Source organism: Spinacia oleracea, chromosome 6, assembly GCF_020520425.1.
Source record: "Spinacia oleracea cultivar Varoflay chromosome 6, BTI_SOV_V1, whole genome shotgun sequence".
Taxonomy (NCBI): Eukaryota; Viridiplantae; Streptophyta; class Magnoliopsida; order Caryophyllales; family Amaranthaceae; genus Spinacia; species Spinacia oleracea.
In genome coordinates, this window is record NC_079492.1 from 55880082 (window position 1) to 55901929 (window position 21848).

Below are 21848 nucleotides of genomic sequence, written 5' to 3' on the forward strand. Positions count from 1 at the left end.
AAGAATTAATCAACCACTAAATGTTGTAACTGTCCCATTACTCCCCACTAAATGTTGTAACTGTCCCATTACTCCCCACTAAACGTTGTAACTGCCAACCACTTCCCGTTTTCCCATTAATAGCCGTTTTATGGATGTTACAACTTTTCTATAAATACTTCTCTTCCGAGTTTTCATAAACACAAAATCACATAAGGTATTCACTGCATTCTCACTCAAATTCTCAAACACTCTCCTGTTCTTTTTGGGCAAGCATTCTGGTCTCCAACCGAGTCTTGTGAGTGCACACAAACCTTGGTGTTGTGTTAACCCTAGAGGGCAACCGCAAGTGTTCTACTGCATAGGAGGTAGCGCGAAATTGTCTTTAAAAGAAGTGGTTCGGCCACGGTGCGGCAAATTGTTCAGTTCGTATATACGTAATATTCAGCTAAGTTGTTCTTATTTTATAGCTAGCAAATCATACACCTGCATTTCCATGGTTTACATCGTGGAAGAGTAGTTCAAATCCATCAATTGGACGATTCACTGCTGGTTTAATTCACAGCAGGCTCCCATAAATTTTGGTTTAGGATGGTGATCGCCCTTATTGGCGATCAGGACCTTGAATTGGTATAGTTGGTTTCTGGGAGTAAAAGCTATGTACTACTTTGCACATGAAGGTAAATTTAATATGAAAAATGAAACTGATGGCACACCTAGCTTATCCTTTTCTTCTGCGAGCAGAAATGTTACAGAACACTATGTATTAAATTATGACGGTCAACTGTTACAAAGAGATTATTCGGAAGCTAATGGAAGCGTTGGAGGATATTGGTTTAATCTATGGTGGTTTGTATTGTTTGTGTAATACCTCGTGTTTTTTAAAGTAATCATAAATATATTTAATTATATTTATAAATCTTTTTATTTTTAAAAAAAAATTAAAGTCGCATTTAAATATTTATTTCAATAAATTTTATTAATTAAAAATATCTTATTATTTTTAATCGGAGAGAAAATGAATTTATTTTAATTGGGGAACTTAATTGGGTTTTGAAAAGCAAAACGATTTTTATTATTCAAGCCCATTCCAATTTATATTGTTAGCCCAATCAAACAAAATAAGCTCAATTCTTTTAATTCAAGCCCATCTTTAGTATTTCCTAATCCTAGCCCAACTAGGATTCAAAACCTATAAATACCCTTTTTATCATTCATTAATCCCCACTTTCATTAAATTCCACAAACCCTCAAATTCTCTCCCTCAATTTTCTCTCTCCTCCACCCGACTCTCTTTCTCTCTCTTCTCTTGCATCGAGTACCGTGCCCAGCCAAAGCTTATGCCCGCGCCCAAATCTCCCGCGTCTCCTCGCTCCCTCATCGCCCCTACTGCCTCGCATGTTGCCCCTGTGTCGCGCGCCCCTGCTCTGCCTCACACCAGCCCAGCGTTGCGCGCACGAAGCCCACCACAGTAGCCCCGCACGCGCATAACTGTTGTTGTCGTGATTTCCTTTCTCTTGCTCGTCCGTTCCGGCGACCCACCTTAATTGTTGTCGTGCTTTAGGCCGGCCGATATAACTCTTTTCTTGCTAATTTATCCCTATTTAAATTATGAATATTTATGATTATTATTTTGGATTATTGATTTAAATTGTATTTGTGATTGGTTATGAACACCAAAGTTGAGGATTTTGATGAATGGATTATTGAGGATGATTTTATTTGAAGTAGTTGTAATTTTATGATTTGAAATATATTTAAAGCTTCAGTTTTTATGAGTTTAATTGTATTTAATGATGAATTAGGGTGAGGGTTTTAATTAAACTCATATGATTAATTGATTAGCATAATTACATGCCAATTTTAATTATGATAATCAATAGAAATTTTCAGATTCATTTTAAGTATTAAAGCGACGATTTTTAATGGTCTTATGCATGAAATTAATTAGATTTCATGCTAGGGTTTTAAACGATTTATTGGAATTATTATTTTTATGATGAACGATTAATTTCTAATTAATTCAAGTGATTTAATATTTAATAAAGTTGCTGGAAATTTAATGAATATGAATACTTATTAAGTTTCATTTATTTTATGATAGGAGGAATCTTCTAATTTAGTGGATCGAATCACAAAGTGGCCCCTTTACTTAGATATTCAAGGTACGTACAAGTCTAGGGTGACCCAATTTAATTATGTGATTACATGTTATGTTTATATGTTGTGATTCATGTTACTTGAATTATTTTGGATTCATGTTTGAGTATGTGAGCAAGCATGTTATTATTGGTTATGTTTGTTGAATTAAATAGCAAGCATGTTGTCCAAGTATGTTTATGTATGTATGGTTTATTCACATGCAAGGGAAGTTATTTATGCGATTGTACGTAAGGTCTAGCATTTTATGAGTCAAGTCTATCGTGCCTCGCTGCACTATTTACTAACCGCACGTGCCTCGTACGTGGAGGGTATACAATTTTAGTAACCACATATGAAGGGTATACTCATTCGTAGTAACCGCATATGTAGGGTATATACATTAAAGAGTCAAGGTGAATTGAATTAGGAATCATTCGTGCCTAGTGCACAACCCGCATGTTAACAAGCATGTCGTGGACTCAACATCATGTTGAGAAGAAAAAAGGAGTAATTTCATTTGAGTCATGATTGTGTTGATCGCAAGTCCTAATGAATCTAAAAGAAGCATTGTTTGGTTGTTCGTCTATTAAATGCCTTATTTGATTGTGTCTTGAGTCGGCTTTCAATATAATATTAACTAGTATTTTATGCACGCTATGCGTGCGAAATTTTATGCATGCAATGCGTGCGGAATTTCGCAAATATTAGGCACTAAAAATCATTCGTAAAGTTCATATTTTGCGATAGTGAGGTCATACAATACGCGTAACCTTAAATGACGAAAAATCGAATCTTATGACCAATTAAAGCTAATAAAAAACTTAACATTATTTTGTTACAACTAACATATCCCATTGAAAAAGCAAAATGTTAGTACTAAAGTAAAGTTATTTATCCTATAAAATAGTGGGTATCATTTTCTTCTTTTGCTCGCAATATACTTGTTTAACCACATGCACTCCACTGCCCAATCGATGTGCAACACATAACCAACTGTATACGAATGTTAAGGATTAAATTATTCAGTTGGTGGAGGTAGCACCCATGAAAAAGCTTTATTTCCGAAACATGATAATACTTTTTCCATGACCCGGTTGCGTCCATCAGGCTGCATGAACGTTAAATAGAATAAATATTAGCTTTTTGTTTTTTTTCTGCTTAAACGAATGTTTTAATTTAAAATAAAATAAAAAATTTGTTTTGTTTCCTTCTGTTTTTTCTTTTCTACTAAAACAAAAATTACGATTTAAAATAAGAAAAAATACGGATTTTATTTTGATGTTTTGTATTTTTATTTTCCGCTAAAATGAAAGTCTATTCATTTTCGTTTTAATAACGTTCGGAGAATGGGCCCATAATATCTATTTTCATTTATGTTTTAATAAAGTTAATAAGAGATATGTAATCATTTTCGTTTTAATATAGTTTGGATAATGGGCCTTTTGCGTTATCAAAGCCCAAATAATGACAGCCGGCCCTTTTCGTTCTCAAAGCAAAGCTCCTCCTATTTCCCATTTAAGACCAACAACTTACATTATAACCTATTTCATTTTGATGACCATTTTTCTCCGCCGCTCTCTCCTCTCTCCTTAAAACCTGAGTTTGTTTCTCCTCGCATCCTTCCGTTCTCTCTCCTCATTTGCTGTTTTCCTTCCTTTCTCTCTTCAGAAAATGGTTTCAGATAATTAATCATTCCAACTATTTGAATATCGTAGCAAAAAAATTGGCGAAAATCTTTAGAAAAATGAACATCGGGAATATTTTTCGCATACCTCTCTCGCATATTTTGTAACTCGGGTAAGATTTGTTCAAATAATGGTGAGCGCCGTCGATTACAAGTATATTCCCCTTCTCTTCTCCTTAAATTAGCCTTATTTGGACTTAATTTAGAATTTTATGGTTTTATAAATAGATATATTTGTAGAGTTTAGGGCCCAGATTAATTTTTTTGTATTTTGTTTTCTTAATTTATGCTTAACTAATTTATTTGCGCTTTTGATGTGCATGTCGTGTCCCTCCATGGTTTAGAGAGAGATGTGCAAAGGCGGTGCAAAGGCGGTGCAGAGGCGGTGATGAGGCGCGCGAGGCGCTGGTCGAGGCGCGCGAGGTGCTAGCCAAGGATCTGTCTGAGGCGATGGGTGAGGCGACAGGTACCATAATCTATTTTTCTTGATATATGGAATAGCATGGTTTAATGATTTCGTTTTATCTATCTTTTGTTTTCGAAATTTCAAAATCTGAAATGTAATTTTTTTTTCTGGTATTAATTTCTTTGTTTAATTTTTACTGAATATATTTTGGTGATGTTTATATGAGTTGGGCTATTGTTAAAATGGAACCTATTATGAATGTTTTGTGAGTTGCCCACACACAGTATAATGCTCATGTAAAGCATAAGATTAATGGCAGAAGGTTTTGAAAATAAGCGAAACAATATTCAAATTAGGGTTTTTAAATTGCATCTATTAGATGACATATTTATTAGCTTGAATTTGGAAATTAGGTTTTTTTGTTTGGCATCAATAAATTATTCTGGAATCGTATGAGGCTAGGGTTTTTGAAATATTCGGCACTGATTTTCTAATTTCTGCCATCTATTTTGTTTCTTTGTAATTAGTTCATACTTTGAATGGGAAATTGGAAAAAAAATTGGTGATAAATTCGGTATTAATTTCTTTATTCAATTTTAACTGAATTTTTGTGGGTGATGTTTATTTTTGTTATGCTATTGTTAAAATGGAAGCTATTGTGGATGTTTTGTGAGTTGCCCACACATACTGTATAGTGGTACTAAAATGGAATATATACAGTATAATGCTCATGTAAAAGCATAGATTAATGCATTATCTCAAAAAATTTGGTGATAATTTTGAAGTAAGGCATGTTTATTGAATGAATGTGGGAAAATCTGCGGTTTATTTTCAGCTTTGATTAGTAGATGAATTGATTGCAATATAGTTTAAGTAGTCTTGAATTACAAAGTTTTCAACATTTGTTCTTTGGCTGAATGTGTGTGTTTTCAGGTACCAGCAGAGGTTCCTGCTATGGAGAAGCAACGGTGGGTGCTAAACGATTTCGATACCGGAAAGCCTCTTGGCCAAGGAAAGTTTGGCCATGTCTACTTGGCTAGAGAGAAGAGAGTATGCCATTTTATCTTATATTTATTTTTGTGTTACTGTTTGTTCAATTGGGAAGTTTAATTGCATCGTTTATCTGGTGAAGTCGATTGGGCATATATTAGTTTCTTTTTTAACCTAGCGTTATGATGATCTATACCTAATTTTGAAATTAAAATGGAACAATAAATAATCTTAGAAATAGTGGGGGCTATTGTTAAAATGGAAGCTATTGTGAATGTTTTGTGAGTTTCCCACACACAGTATAATGATACTGCCCCAACTAATAACTTAAACTTGAAGTGCCCTCTAGTTTTGTTTAAGTGCCATTTTATTAGTTGCTGTTATGTGTTTAGCATAAGATTAATGGCAGAAGGTTTGGTTTCGTTTGGTACTAAAATAGGAATTTTATTTGTATAGGAATAACAGTGTTTATTATTAGCTATATTTGATAATTTAATAATAAAACATGTAAGTTTTATCTCTATTAGGTCTCAGAGCTTTATTATATAAAAGCAGAAGAGATAGTTATATGTCCTACTAATAAAATTTGAAATAAAACTCAAATAAATAACAGCTTATTTAATTAAAAGCATGAACCTTATTCCGTTAGTTATTGTATGCCTTGACGAACTTAACACCCAACTTAAAATCGAACTTTAAACCGAAATTATAATCTGCAAAAACCATTATTTATTTCAGATCTCATGATTGATTTTAGATTACATTATTCATGCTTTTAATCAATAAAATCATGAATTATTGTTAAGTACTTTTTATTTTATCAATAAAATATATAATTACAGAATAAAATCAAATAAGAAATTATTTTATTAAAAGCATAAATTTAAATTTAAAATAAATAATTAAAATTGGATAAAAGCATGCCTATTTCTCTTATTTTTTTGTTTAAGAGATTGTTGGGGCACATACCGTGATGTCATTTGTTATTGTAACTCGTTATGGACTTCAAACCCAACTTAAAATCTGCATAAAAACCGATTCAAGTCAATTCTTTTTCAATTTATAATGCTAACAAAAAAATTACGTTATTTCTATTACATACGCTATTGCACTCTCCCAAAAATCATATGAACATACCTTATATTTTGAAATCTACAATTAGAGATTAAAAAAATATAAGAACTTATTTAATTAAAAGTATTTTATTCTGTGTTACTACAGTAAACTGTATTTTATTATGTGGTACTACAGTAAACTGTATAATTTCTTAAAATCAATAAAAGCATGAAACTTATCTACCTTGTATTTTCAAATCTGCAAAATAAATAAACGAAAAGTGTGATAGTTAGACAGATTTAATGTACATGGCAACAATCTTTACAAAAAAACATTTTTTTATGCATAGAAATTCATGAATTATTATTACTGATAATATTTCTTTAATTTGGCAAAATTAAAGAAATGTTCTTTGAATATTTCTTTAACTTGGCATTAACAAATGTTCTTTTTAAAGAATTCACGAATTATTTTTATTAAAAAAGTCACGAATTATTTTATTAAAAAATTAGTTTATACAATCTTTTTTGTTATGCATAAAATAATGCCATGTATTTTTATGGATAAATAGATTTTAATGGCTCTAACCTTGAAGCTCTAACCTTGAAGCTTGAATCTGTCCTATACAAATAAATTAAAAAACTTGAATTTGTTAAAAATTTAATTGTTCAATTTTTGTTTGTTATGCATTAAAAAATTCACGAAATACACCACTTTTGTATTTACTACCTTATGAAATTTTTATTTTAAATTACTACCTTAAACTTCCAATTTTTATTTATTTACTACCACTTTATAGTTTTCTCATTTTAAAATTAAGATATCTCTTTCATTTCTTAATCGTTTAAAGTGATTCAAAGTTCATTATTTTCCTTTTTCTATAGGGAATTCATTGAGAACGTCATTTCAAAAAAAAATTATTTCATAATTCATAAGTAGTTTAATATTTTACAAATAATATTAATTTATTTTACCTTTTACAAAATGTTAAATGAAAGATCCCTATGGAATCCTTACACATAAATAAGAAGAATGGGTTTTGAATCACTTAAAATGATTAAGAAACGAAAGAGATATCTCAATTTTAAAATGAGAAAACTGTAAAATGGTAGTGAATACAAAAAAAATGAAACTTTAAGGTAGTAATTTAAAATAAAATTTTCATAAGGTAGTAAATACAAAAGTGGTGTATTTTGAAGGTAGTAAATACCAAAAAATCCTTATTATTAAAAATTTGTTTAATTTCTTTTTTTAATTTCTTGCAAGGATTTGTGAGAAAGTATACGTACGTGTATGGGAGCGACATTAAGAAGAGCGGTGACGTGGTGGTTCTTCCAAGAATGGCTTTCTTGTTCTCTTCCGAGAATGAGTACGATTGTAGAACTTTTTTAGTCTGTGAATGGTTTTCTGTCTTCTTGTTTTTGGAGGGTTTTTTTATTGTGGTTGCTGGTGAATTTTTTAGAGTTTTTACAATGGTTTGTATTAATTATTCGTTTCCTGATTTGTATTGATTTTCATTTCATTTTGGCAAGTGTAATAAATTTTCCCCTTATTTTCATTTTCTTTCCTGATTTAAAATATCAATCAACCCTAATTGTAGTAATTGTCATATAGAATATTTAATTTTGCGGTACTGCAGTAAACTGGACTAAGTAATGGGCCAATTCATGTTTTTGGGCGTTGGGTGAAACTGGGAAGGGTCTTGCTGTAAATTATCTTGTGGACACGAAAAGTTAATTTACCAAAATGCCCTCAGCGGCTGGCTTATATAATAGAGATAAACATAAAAGGCAACCCGAATAAGTTTCAAAACTCTTGGAATGTAGATACCTTGAGTATGAACAATGGGGGGGGGTACCATAGGCCAAAGAGAAGTACTCTTACTAGTGATACAAGAGTTGTTTCACTTCTTTTATGCGCAGGGAATTCAGTCAGTATGGTTTGACACATGTTACTATTATTTATTTTGGTGTTGGTTGGCTCTCAACACCTGTCCAATGGAAATTTCTTTTCTAGGCCCGTTTGGTACCTATTCTAATTAATATATGATTCAAGAGTTGTGTCAAGATTCGAGTCTTGTCTTCATGATTAACTGTTTATTAGTTGACTTTTGCTTGTGGTTTCAATTATCGTTTTGGAATGAAGCATGTTAGTTTAAGAATCGTTTTAGCTTGTAGTACTCAGCTTTTTGCTGATTACATGCTTTGTGTTTTTGGTCATGGTCTTTGCCTTAATGACCCTATGATGATCCATCATTTGCACTTGCATTGTTGGGGAGTATATTTTTAATAAGAAGGATTCTAGAGGTGACTTGCAAGTGAACTTATCCATCAGGATGGGATTGATTGAGAGCGTTTATTTTCACTTGCATTGTTTTAAACTCTATTTATTTTATTTAGTCTAGACTACAACTATTTATATTTTTAGTTAATAGATTTGTTTAATTGGTTTTGGTTTGTGCCTTTATGGTTCCAACTTGTAGAGAGGCCATTAACTATTATTTAATTATGTTTTGAAAGTTAGTTATTTTCACTGCGTAATTTTGGTAATAGCCTTAATCGTTATCACGATGGCAATAATGATTTAGTAATTCCTTTATTTAAGTTGGAAAATTGTTTTGTAAAGACAAGGAATTATTAGGGTGTTACAGTTTGACTGTGATATTTATGGAAAGTGTGAGGAGTTTGGGAGTAAAGTACCTGACTCTCTTCTCTCCCGAGTTTTGCAGTAAAGTCAGCATGCAGAATGACCGGCCAATCGTCTTCATAGAACTAGATGGTGACGAGTTGATACTCCATAATGATAAAGAAAGTAAAGGCTCCTCAAACATATGAGAGAGAATCCTACATACATGTATTTGCTTTATATTTCCGTCGTAGTTTCTTTTTACTATTCTCTAGTTCTCTTAGAATAGTGAGTACTAGTCTTTTATGCACGCGATGCGTGCGGAAGTATTGTGTTATTACTTAACGTCATTAATCTCATCATGAATCAAACATGTACATAGTGTAAACAATGTAATACCCATGCCCTTACATGACGAAAAATCTATATTGTAGTACCAATATAAAAAAAAAGGGAAACATATACTCCATAATGTGTTCCACTTTTATTATTTTTCTCGTTCTATATTGTCTATAACTTACACTTTTGAATAGCTAGTTTGGCATTGTTCGACGGCATTGTTCGCCCCTGCAGTTACTCCCTTTCACTCCCTCTCAACCGACAACGGCCCAATCTCCCTCCTCCCATGTGTCTCTCACTCGATCTCTCTCCTCCTCTTGCTGGAGTGAAAGGGAGTAATTATAGATAGTTTGGCATTGTTCGTCGGCTTCCCAAACACTTTGGGACCTGTCACTATGTATTTTGCAAAATCAACACATAATCTATAAATCATTTTAATAAATGAAATAGTAATTCTCAACATAAAAATTAAATATTTTTTTAACCTACCTAGGTCCTCATCTTTGAAATAACCGAAATCCAAGTACTCTAAATCAACTCTTTCTTAAGAATCCGCACAAGTATATTTTTTATATGACCAGAATAAAAACAAAAATCCAAATGATTTAGAGATCTAATTGTAGCTTAAGTACCATGAAAATTAAAAAAAAGAGGCATAATGAACCTCGATCTACAACGTCGATCAAATTGACACCGGAGCTTGAAAGTGTAGAGAATAATATCAGAATCACTTCTTGATATTATCTCCTCCATATATTCATCTAATATATCTCCTGTACATATTCTTAGCCTAGAATAATATACGTTTGTAATCTTTATTTAGGAGCATGATATATTCAGATTTTGTATATAATATCATATTACTTTGGATATTAATCAGTTTTCCTAGTTATATTATTCTCGTACATATTTAGCTACCTCTATGTATTATATAAAGCCTTGTAATTATGTTAATTGAATGCAATATTATTCATTATTTATCTTGTATATTAGGTAAGCTAAATATTACGATTATATTGGTCAAAAGATACTCCTAGGTTACAACCATAATGGCAGCATAACCGTAGCAATCAAGGGATATATTCTATTAGGTAGCAATTAAGGTGAGAGGAGTAATGGAAAATAGAGAACCAAGGGATTTTGTGCCTTGTGAACTGTTACAACTTTTTAAAGATTTTGTTGACTTTCATGCGTGATTTTGTGCATGAGATAAGTGGGAGATTAATTTGACAAATTTTAGTTATGATTTTTTATTTTTTCAAAATCTTTAGTAAATAAAATAAAATTTCTTATGAGAAATGGCAAACAATAATCCACATATATGCTTAATAACCCGAGATTACATTTAGAAGATAATTCAATTTTCCATTTAAGAAATCATCAGCTTGCCTCTGAAAATATAATACACTGAACCAAAAAATAATTGATAGAACTAAAAATTAAAAAAAAATACAAAGGTTGATATTTGATAAAGCGATAATGCAACCAATTAAGGAAAAAAAGTCCCCAAAACAACAAATTAATCGAAGTTAGGGTGTCAAACAAAGAGATTGAGATAGAGAGAGAATGAGTTACGGGCAGTATGCTTTGGAGAAGACGACGATTCAATTGGAGTAAATGACATTGTTGACGAAGGCAGAAACTGAATTGCTGGCCATGGCTGCTTTGATTCTGCCATTTTCACTCATCAAAATTATGGCCGCCATTATCAAGAACATTGAACTCCTCAGCTGACATAAACCCGCAGAATTTTCATGGCATCGCTTCAGCTTTCTTCCTTCTGTTGAGAAAATTCTCTTCTATATTTTCTCCTCTTAAGTCAAAGCGTGTATTTAGTTAGAACTCATTAGACTCGTAATGATGTGAATATATTTCTACCAGTCTACCACTCCTCATCGACATTGATAACAATGTGAATCTTTTTTTTAATTGATGGAATCAATCAACTTACATCTAAATCTTCTCATAATTGCCCAATTCTCTTTGCCAAAATCAACGAATCCTATTGTGGAGTCTTGGAGATTTGGGTGTTCCAAATCAAACAAAAGATCAGAAGAAAAATAGGAAATTAACTTAATCCCAGAGATGTTCGATGGCTGTCATCTCCGCCTCCGGTGTAAATATATAATCCAGATTTTAATTGTAAATCCATCTGGTTGTAAAAGCATAGATTTCAATTGCAGACTTCTCACCTCGTCGTCGTCGTTCGCTGCACTGCGACGTTGAATAGGTTCACCCCCCACCGGTGATTCGACAGATCAATCTTGTTGCCAAGAACACTAACTACAAAATAGAGGAAGGGTATATGGTTTGAGAGAAGGAAGTTGAAGGAGGGACTAACACCCGAGGTAAGAGAGAGATGGAAGGTAGGTGGGGATTTGTCAAAACCACAACTTGAAAATGGAGTTTTGTGATTTCCGTTGCAGTTTTGTGAAAAAGAATGAGAAGGTTTTTTTTAAACAGAATAACAGAACATGGTTTTAAGTTGAAAGTGTGGAAGGCATTTTTGTCTTTTACGTAGGGACACGAAAAGCGTAATTACAAAATTAACCTCAGCCGTTCCTTTATATAATAGATAATAGAAGATATTTTTGAAATAGGAGTTATTATATGTGAAAAAAGTGATTCGGAAGTATATGTTATTAGTGTGTTAAATATGGTCGTTATATTCGGGAGTATGTAAAAGAAAGATCACTATTCGTTAAAAAGGATCACTATACGTTAGCATATGTAGTACTTGAACCTACATCCTCTTTGCCAATGAAAGTACACAGTGCTGGACCAATTGAGTTAATAGGCTTGCAATTAACACACTAAACAAGTGACTGACTACCTTACTGATACAATCACATATTGTGCAACTTGATTTTTTTTTTATGCTAACGAGGATACAATCCAAGAAAAGAAGAAAACAAAACCAACATATAAAACTAAACTAATGAGGAATGAGGCGTGGGAAAGCCATTCTTCCAATGTCCTCGTCTACGATACTAGCAAGAGCAATATGAATATTCTCTATGATCACGACCCTTTGAGGTTGAGCCACTCCTTGATTAGCTAGCCAGTCCGTCACACGGTTACCTTCCAGATAAACATGGACCACCTTGACTTCCCATCCAGCCTTGTTAATCAACAAACGACAGTGGTTAATTAGGTGGTTAATTAGGTGAGCACACTCACCTCTTCCTGAGTCAGAACTCCTTAATGCTTGCACACATGCTAGATTATCTAGTCGGATTATTAATTTTCTCACTTGCAGTTCACGGGCCAGCTCCAAGCCATGGCCAAGAGCCATAATCTCCGCCCTAAAAGCATTACAAATTCCAAAATTGGCAGCAAGAGAAGATACAAGTGTTCCTGAGTGATCACGAATTACTACTCCTCCTCCTGCCAAGACAATAAGAGTACATTTTCCTTTTTCCGACAAGGCATATAGTGATTAAATGACGTTATCAAAATATGAGACACTTATGTAGGATTTGAACCTACATTATTTGTGTAACGCAAGTACACAATGCTCTACCGATTGAGCTAATAGGCTTAAGAAAACACCGTATGTGAACCGGGAATACATTACATTGTGCGAAGGAAAGGGATACCTTACGTAAAACAATATACAACTTAGGGAAGCTAAAACAAATTTCTATTTGAAAAAGGGTAACTATATCTAGAAAGAGGTGTTTAGTTTGTTTAAGGGTCACTATGCGTAGAAAATGATCACTATACATAAAAAAAAAGAGGGGACATGATTTTGAGAATTGGGGATTTTGGTGTAAAATGTGTAGTTAAGTGAAAATGAGTTTCAAATAGTAAAGCCTATTAGAATTAGTAGAGCTATTTGCTTTTGTAAATGATAGTAGGTTTGATTACCACATAGGTTGGTTCGGTAACCAACCTATGCAACAATATATCACTATGATTCAAAAAAGGGTAACTATATCGACAAAGAGGTGTTTGGTTTGTGTAAGGGTCACTATGCTTAGAAAATGATCACTATACATAAAAAAAAGGACATGATTTTGAATGAAACATTACAAAGATAAATAATGATAACATTATCATTGAGATTGGATGATTATGAACCGAAAAGGTAAAAGGTAAAAGGTAAAAGATTCAACTCAAAGTTAATCACATATATGCTTGTAAAAAACGGGGATAACATTTTAAATCATCATTTGAAAATACAAATTCAAAACCACAAGGAACTACACCAAATGATCAATATAATAAGAGCAAAATATAAAAGGATTCGTTAATAATACCTAGTAGAAATTGAACTAATTGACACATCAATCAAGAAAATCTAACCTCATAGTCGCAATGAGGAGACATTATGAGGAGGAAACACCAGCATCGTACGCTGCCATTTCATTCAAAATGAAGTAGATTTTTGCAATTTCTAATTGAAATTTTAGTACAATTAAAAGAATTTTAGGTTTTCAATTCTTTTCGAATTATCTTGATTATCGTGCTTTCTTGATTGAAACTCTGTAAATGGTTTTGTCGAGATCGATTTCAAATGTTTGACTTTCCATTTTTCTTCTTCAATTGTGGTTTGTGTGATTTCATTTTTGGATTGACGTTTTGGTAGAAGAGAGAGAAAGTGTGGGGATGAGAGGAGATGGGTGTGTGAGAACTGAAAAGTGGCTTCAAAATTTCTTGGGGTTTCTTTGGGACTATAGGCACGTGTGGATCTTTGGTCCACACTAGTTTTATTGTGGATCAGGTCCACACAAGAATAATCCTGTAAAAATTATAAAAAAAAACTAGTTAAAAGTTACAAAAAAAAAATTGGATAAAAGGTATCCATCCACATTCTTGGGTGGGGGGGGGGGGGGGGGGCAGGGGAAGGATGAAGTCTCAATTGGTAGAGATTTGAAATGCCATACTCAAAATAAAATAATAGTTTATTGTGTTTTCTACAATTGTTGCATTTTCATTTAGTACTAAACAACTAGTTTGGTAGAAGAATAGTAGTTGCATTTTCTCATGTGGTACCAAACAACATAGTTTGGTACTCACAAGTCAAAGCTAAATGTTTTTTTTCGTGTGTCGGACTCAATTTATTACCCGAATTTATCATTTATCCCTTAATATACCACCTGAACACTGTGTTTGGGAACCAATTTAACTTGGAAATGTAAGAAAAAGTAAAATTATGGAATCTGTAGAAAAATAAATCTGAAGAAATATGTAGAAATCTCAAATTTTAATTTGTTTGGCTAATTATTATGGAAAACGGGGGAAATTGGAATATCACATATTTTTCACCTCTTTAATTTTGTTTTTCACAGATTTCCATAGTTTTCCCATCACTTTTGGGGGGAATAGTGTGGAAAATAAAATAGGCAAAATATAACTACTCCATCTGTTCTCGAATATTAGTCCCTTTTGGAATCTTGACACCATTCACAATTGAAGAGAATCTTCTAATTTCTTTTCAATACGTACTTCAAAACATATTCATGTGAGATCTTATTTTGTTCGCCTGAACGTGTAATTTAACATTATCAATTTTTTTTTTTAACATACATATTTGGTGATATTTACGTTTAAATATTGAGTTGAAACGAGTTGAAAAGTCAAAACAAGACTAATATTTAAGAACAAGGGAAGTAGTTAATTTCCATCCATTTCATTTTTCTCATTTTCCCGTTTAAATTAACAAACAAGCTAAAACTAAAGAATCCTCCAATTTACATAATTTTACCCACTTTTCCTCATTAGACTAAAATTCCCAACATACTAAGAGCAAGATTAACGCTAGTCTGAGCAATAATCTTTTTGACTATTAACCTAAAACCTCCCATTTAAGTAGAAGAGTATGACAAAAGTCTGAGCACGAGTCTTGGAATTTCAAGACTCTACTTAAGACGTTTAAACAATAAATTCAATCTTAATTATTATTTTTTTCTTTTTTATTTTATTGTTTTCTTAAGTTTGAGGAGTCTTGAATGAGTACGAGGGGTGAAGTGGAAAAAATAAGTAAGTCTGAAAGAGTCTCAACAAGAATCTGAGAAATTGAAAATAAATAAAAATTAATAAAAAAATTATGTGGAAGTCTTAGCTTATACTACGCTAATCTTGCTCTAAAAGTTACTATTTTGTCCTTACCATTTATAATTTTCACCGGTTAGAGAATAAGAAAACCTCACCAGGGGAGCTGTAGCCATTACTCACTAGTCACCCGTAGGTGAATTGACCCCGTCAACATGTACTCGATACGGGGAAGTAGTAGGCGACTAGGCGGTGAATTGACTCTGTTGACTCAAATAAGGAGCGTTTCTGTTTTTTTCCAAAGAAGTTCAACCACTCGCCATTAATCCTATGGAAGGCGACAAACCAACTTCCGACGAAAAACTTACCGGCGAATCACTCGGCGGTGAATTAATCTCACCCGCCAAGCGCTGCAAACCACATCGTGATCGACTCAGCGATTTACCCGATTTAGCACTCGCCCACATCCTTTCTTACCTATACACTGAAGAAGCCGCTAGAACCAGCGTCTTATCAAAACGATTCAACTCGTTCTGGAACTCGGTCGCCGTGATCAATTTTGCCGACGAAAATTCCGGCAAAGATGGCGAATTCTTTGTCAGTTTCGTCGATATCGCCCTAAACCTCCATCACCGCCGCGTAATCGAGAAATTCTCCGTCAAATTTAGGTACGATTTCATGTACAAAAGCTCCGTTAATGAGTGGATTGAATTCGCTGTTCGAAAGCAGGTGAAGTCATTGTGTTTGAATTTATCTCAGAAAAAACGTAGTAGTAATCGTTTTCAAATTCCAGGTTTTGAGCATACATTGCCTGAATTTCTGTACAACAATGATCATTTGGTGGAATTGGTTACTCGTTGCTGTAAATTTACCACTGACGGGTTAATTAATTGGAATTCATTGAAGCTATTGAGCGTATCGAAAACAAAGATGAACGAGGAATTGTTTTCTAGGGTTTTGGGTGGGTGTCCTGTGTTGGAGACATTGGAGGTGAGAGAATGGAGTGGTTTTGATAAGCTAAAGATTGTCTCGGTTAGTTTGAGGGTGTTGAGGATTGTTGAGGAGCAACGTCCATTATAGATTTACTACCAGAGGATGACTGCTCTTTGGAGATTTCGGGTCCGAATCTTGTGTCGTTGGAAGTGTCTGGTTCTTTGTGGAGGAAGAAGCTTCGGTTGAGTGATTTAGGGTGTTTGTCCAATGGTATAATGGCTTTCGAGATTATGCCTCAGGAGCGTGGTTCTCGGTTTGTTGCGAGGGATCAAGATATTGTAAGGGAGGTTCTTCAGAGTCTTTGCTTTATGAATTCATTGACACTTGGTGGAGGGTGCATTAAGGTATTATCCTTTCTGTTATGCTTCTCTTAGCCATTGCTTGAAGTCATTTTGTTGATGTAGGGTTCCCTATAAATTGTAAAGCAGCGCACACACGTATATATGGTAACACTAGAAGAATTCGTCCTAACTCTTAATTAAATGAAAAAGGAATGATGAATTTGGGTTAATTCTTGTTAGGAAATGTTTAGGTTGAATTGTTGATCACCAGGTAGAGTTTGTTGCACTTGTCATTTCTGTTCCAGTTCTGGTTCTTTGTTGACAGTTGGATGTTCCTTGGTATGATTTTAATCAATTGAGAATGAATTTTAAAAAGATGGACAAGGTGTGTTATGGATTGGGATGTTAACCTTACAGAATGTAAGAGGCTGTATACTACTTGAAAGGGGCTGTATCATACTACGGAAAGCAGTCTCAAGAGTTAGTTCATTTGACTCATACGAAGTATTATTCAGAAGAGTTTGTGTTGGTTGTCGAAGATTCTTAAGCTGTTTGCTATGAATTAGCATAGATAACAGACCAAGACAATATAATGGGAGAAAAGAGAGATTAAGGGAGTGAGCAAAATGATAAATCAACGACTACAACGTAGCCAATCTACCGAGAGGAATGTCACTCTCCCAATGAAACTAATTGACTACTTTCCCACAATATTCAACATAACTCCCCTTCTCAAATAAGCTACCCATATTAACTTATAAAGCTGTTTCCTTCATATCCCTCTCCATAATATCAGTTCATTGCACTGTTTACGGGCTGCCCAACATTGGGATACTGACTTCCACTCATAACCATTTCCGAAAGGTTTGCTTATTCCGTAAGGAGTTTTCATTTGGTTTCTGTTGGATAATGATGTTAACGAATTTAATTTCAACTTTATTTCCTTTTTAATTTTTCTCTTCCCTGACTTCTTCAGTGTGAAGGATAATGGAGCTATTAATGAACTTGTGGCAGGTCCTAATTGTAACCCAAGGAAATAAGATACTTCGTATTTGTTTTCTTGAAATGTCAGAAGCGATTATTTGGGATGCCATATTTCTTGACTTTAGATGAGCATCAGGTTTTGATACTCATTTGAATCACTTGTGTTATTTGTTAATAGCTTCATGTGTTTAATAGCATAAGCATGCTCCGTTCTTCCTCCCGCTTTTACTCCCTAGAGAAGAAACCTTTCCTCTAAATATGAATGGAACAATTGAAGCTACACCAATTCGCATGAGTGGAAGACATCACAGTTAAAATTTAGTATATACTCCTTTTTTTAGTGTTTTATCCCTCTTGGTTTGCATTTCTTGGCCCATAACTCCTATTTGTTAGATGATCGAGCGTTATTTTTGGAATTCAGAACATCGTCTTGTTTTTTCTGTGTTTTGTCCCTCTTGGTGTGGATTTCTTGGCCTGCAACTCCAATGTGTTAGATGAGCTTATAATTTTTCTTGTTTTAATTTTTGGTGGTTGCAATTGCTATTTTAAGTTTTAACCAGATTCTGTATGTGCTAGGTTTTATCTACATGTGAAGCTTACAACTTATCATCTCCTTGGTCAAAACGGCGAAGTTTAACTCTGTGCATACCTCTAATCAAATGGAATCATCTTGCCATAGCAAACCTATTACACAGTTCGCCTTATTTGGAGACTTTATCCATCAGAATTTCTCATTGTTCTGACATGGTATGCTTCTTGTACCCTCCTAATGTTTCTTTTATTTTACCCAGAAATGCTCGTCTTGACTGTAAGTTCTTAGGCAATCATCCCAACCCTGGGCATAATAGTGGAAAGAATGCTTCACCACTTTTTTAAGAGCTTAGTAATATCTTCAGTTTGTTGTATGTGAAACGTTATGTTACAATATAGTACTCCGTATAATCACCAAAATCTAAAGGTCATCTATATGTACAGAAATGGGTGTTGAAATATAAAACATCGAAGTAACCAATTACGCCAGCAAACCCATCAGGCCATCACAGATAGCTTAGCCATAGATTATCAGGACCTTCAAGTAATCCACCTCTCGGAAGGGTTGCTGTCAAGAACACACATATGTACAACTGTGCAAGGCTAAGGAAAATCAACAGCCCCAACAAACCATAAATAGTGTCATAATGATAATGATGAATGTATTAGGAAAACTTGTTTGGAAGTTTGGAACATGTCCATATCCCTTAAATCCAGACGAGCTATAGCTTAGACTTACTCCTCAAAAAATGTTCAAAAGGGTACTGCTATTTTCTGTCCCGGATTTACTTGCTGATTTGCTGCAGTATTTACCCATTAACTAACCACAGAGGCGCAAACCAATTTAAAATTCTCTATTTGTGTCCTACCATCTCACTATCTCAGTATTCTCCTCCAAACGCCAATGAAGGTAAAGATCATTTGCTATTTAAGCAGTGTATCAATAGAGAATATTATATTTGAACCCTGACAAGTCTTTAAAATATCCTTTCTCCTTCTATTGTTCAAGTTTCACCTGTTGGCAATCACTTGGAAGAAGATAAGCATGACAAAGGTCAACTTTTTTTCTTTGACGCGATCCTGTTCAAGTAAGATTGTTCAAAAGTTCAACTTTTCAGTCCAAAAGAGCTGCGAACGATAACTGCATGTGTGATGTTAGGATATGATTGGCTGTGCTGGGATTATGCTCTGCAGGATTTGTAACATTACATGTAAAATTAAGTCTAAGAATATTCAGGTCAATGTTGCAACAGTTCACTAATGCAGATAAAAGAGGTGTAAGAGATGGCGTCATTAGTCTATGGTTTGATTTTGTTGGCTGACTTGGCTCTATATTGCTCATGTAAATCCCGAGTTAGGCCAAATGCAAAAAGTTCTGCTACTCCTATAAGGGGGTGGCTATGTGTTTTTTTTTTTTGGGGTGTGGTAATGGCTTAGCAGTGGGCAGTAAGCAACATTTTTCAAGAATTGGACACAATTGGTACCTAATGGGTGAAATGGTTCCTTTGGATTTGATGGGATTTTTCTGAAAAACAAAGCATTTCTACATATTCTTTTCTTCAGAAGGTCCACAAATTTTAATTAAATTAAGTTCTAGCATGTATAAAATTTCTTTCTGGTTAAGCACCTGATTCTAGCAATGGGGTGTTGATTGCAGTGTGTGTTGCATGCCTCTCCCAACAATTGTGACGTGGAGACCTATTGGAAGTGGTGGAATACAATTTCCAAATGCCCCCTTTTGCATCTGAAGTCGGTCAAAATTGTTGGTTTCCAAAAGTCTTGCAGATCAATGAAGCCCGTGTATCAGTTTCTGGAGTTTTTGCTTCAGAACTCGAGTGTTCTTGAAGATATTGTTATTCGAGCGTCAAGGTACGTGATACAGGAGTTACTAGATGAGGCTCTGAAGCTGCTTGTTGTTCCTACTGCCTCCCCTGATGCTGTAGTGCATTTTGAACCCTCTTATCTCTGGGTTGACCCCCTCTTCCTGTGCCAAAGTCGATCAGCTCCTATGTGATTCATAGTCTGTTGTCCTGCTAATGTAAAGTTTGGTTATAAAGAAATTACGCCTGATTGGATCGGATTGCTGGTAAAGTTTCCCCAGTTCTCTCGAGTTACTCTACATGGGTTCAATCAAGTCTCTACACAGAGTACATATGTAAACCTGTTTAACCATTTGTTGTACATGCGTGTTTCTAATTTGGTAGATGCTGAACTGCTGAAGTTAATATTCCGTTAGTAAAAGGATTGATACCTTTTATCTTTGTTTTGATAATCGCCTCAGAATGTTCATAAACAAATGAGTAGGCGGAATTAGACCATTAGGGGGTTGGTGGGGGCCACAGCCTCCCCGTCAACTCAAAAGTGTGAGGCTCCTTCTTTTTTGGTTTAATTTCAGTTTTAGGGCTTATTTTTCAGATTAGTTCGGTTTAGGAGCAATTCAATTCATTTCAGTACCTATTGCTTGTTGGTTCAGCGATGATTGAAGCTCAACTTGGTAGGGAGAACTTTATGTTCGATCCCCGCAATAACAATTGGGAGGGGACTGTAACCTATCCACTCATAACTCGCCTCGTATCCAGATTAGCCCTAAGGGTCAACCGGGTAGTAACAACAAAAAAATTCAGTTCAGTTACATTCAATTCAATACAACTTATTATTATCATTACTGGTTTTAAATCAGTGCGATACACGGATTTGTATTAAATGTTTTACCAAAAGCTCTTGCACGCATAAGGTGTATAATAAATTTATCGTACACTAAGATAAGATAACTTTTACTTTGTTTTTTTGTAACTTTTAATATGCTTTTATTAACTTTTATATTATTAAAAAAATGATAATAAATATTTTTAAGGAGTTAAATGATTAATTTTATACTATATTAGTGATTTTGAAAAAAATATTTTTTACTAAAATGAGAAATAGTGTCACTAAAAAAAGATAATTTATACCTATATAAGATTATAAGGGTGACTTTTAAGCATCTTAGGTTAACTTTTACTCTGAGAGACAATATTTATTATACACCACTTGTAAGTAAGAATTTGTGATGTTTTACTTGATAGTAAGATGGCAAAATTGTTTAAGTTTTTTTTTTTGACTTTTTTTTTTGACAGAAAACTAAAGGAAATTAGTAAAAGAAACACGTAAAGAGGCAGCCGTGCTTGCAAGGTTGTGAGCTTCTTTTACTCTATCACGACCAATGTTGTTGATGCTGCACCAGTTGAAGGAATTTCCGATGTTCCTGATTTCATTAATTGTCCACATTAGCTGCACATCCACAATTTCATTAGATAGAAGAAGTTGAAGAAGTCTTTTCGAATCTGAAAGGATTGTAACGCGAACAATAGAAGCTCGTGACACCCAACGAAGACCATGAAGACAAGTAGTAGCTTCTGTTTGCAAAACAGAGGTCCCTACACTCGACCCACCCAACACTCTGTCAATACCAGTATCTTGCACGTCTAAATACCAACCTATCCATGCACTCCTTGAATTCCTCTTCCACGAACTGTCTACTGAAATCAAGGATATATCTCCAACCCCCTCGCTGCAAGTGATGATTATTCTGAAAAATCATGGCGGATACTCAGGATCCATCTCTGGAGGATGAAGAAAGCGCAGAAAGGGATGATCATGACGTTGAAGGATCCCGCTCTGTCCAATACCTTGTGAAATGAAGGTTTGAACTACTAAAGATGACGCTGACATCCCCCTAAAAACTCGATTATTCCTTGCCAACCACAGACCCAGAGTGTTCTGATAAGGTACACAACCCTGGGGCTATTTCTACCATCTTGGCTGTGAAATTTTCCGAATTTAAAATAAAACCACTCCTTAA

The 21848-nt window shown here is 34.1% G+C and overlaps 1 pseudogene; it reads left to right on the forward strand.

Moving 5' to 3' along the window:
- Positions 1-15409: 15409 nt before the first annotated feature.
- LOC110798405 (putative F-box protein At1g49610) lies at positions 15410-20264 on the forward strand (annotated as a pseudogene).
- The last annotated feature ends 1584 nt before the right edge of the window (positions 20265-21848 follow it).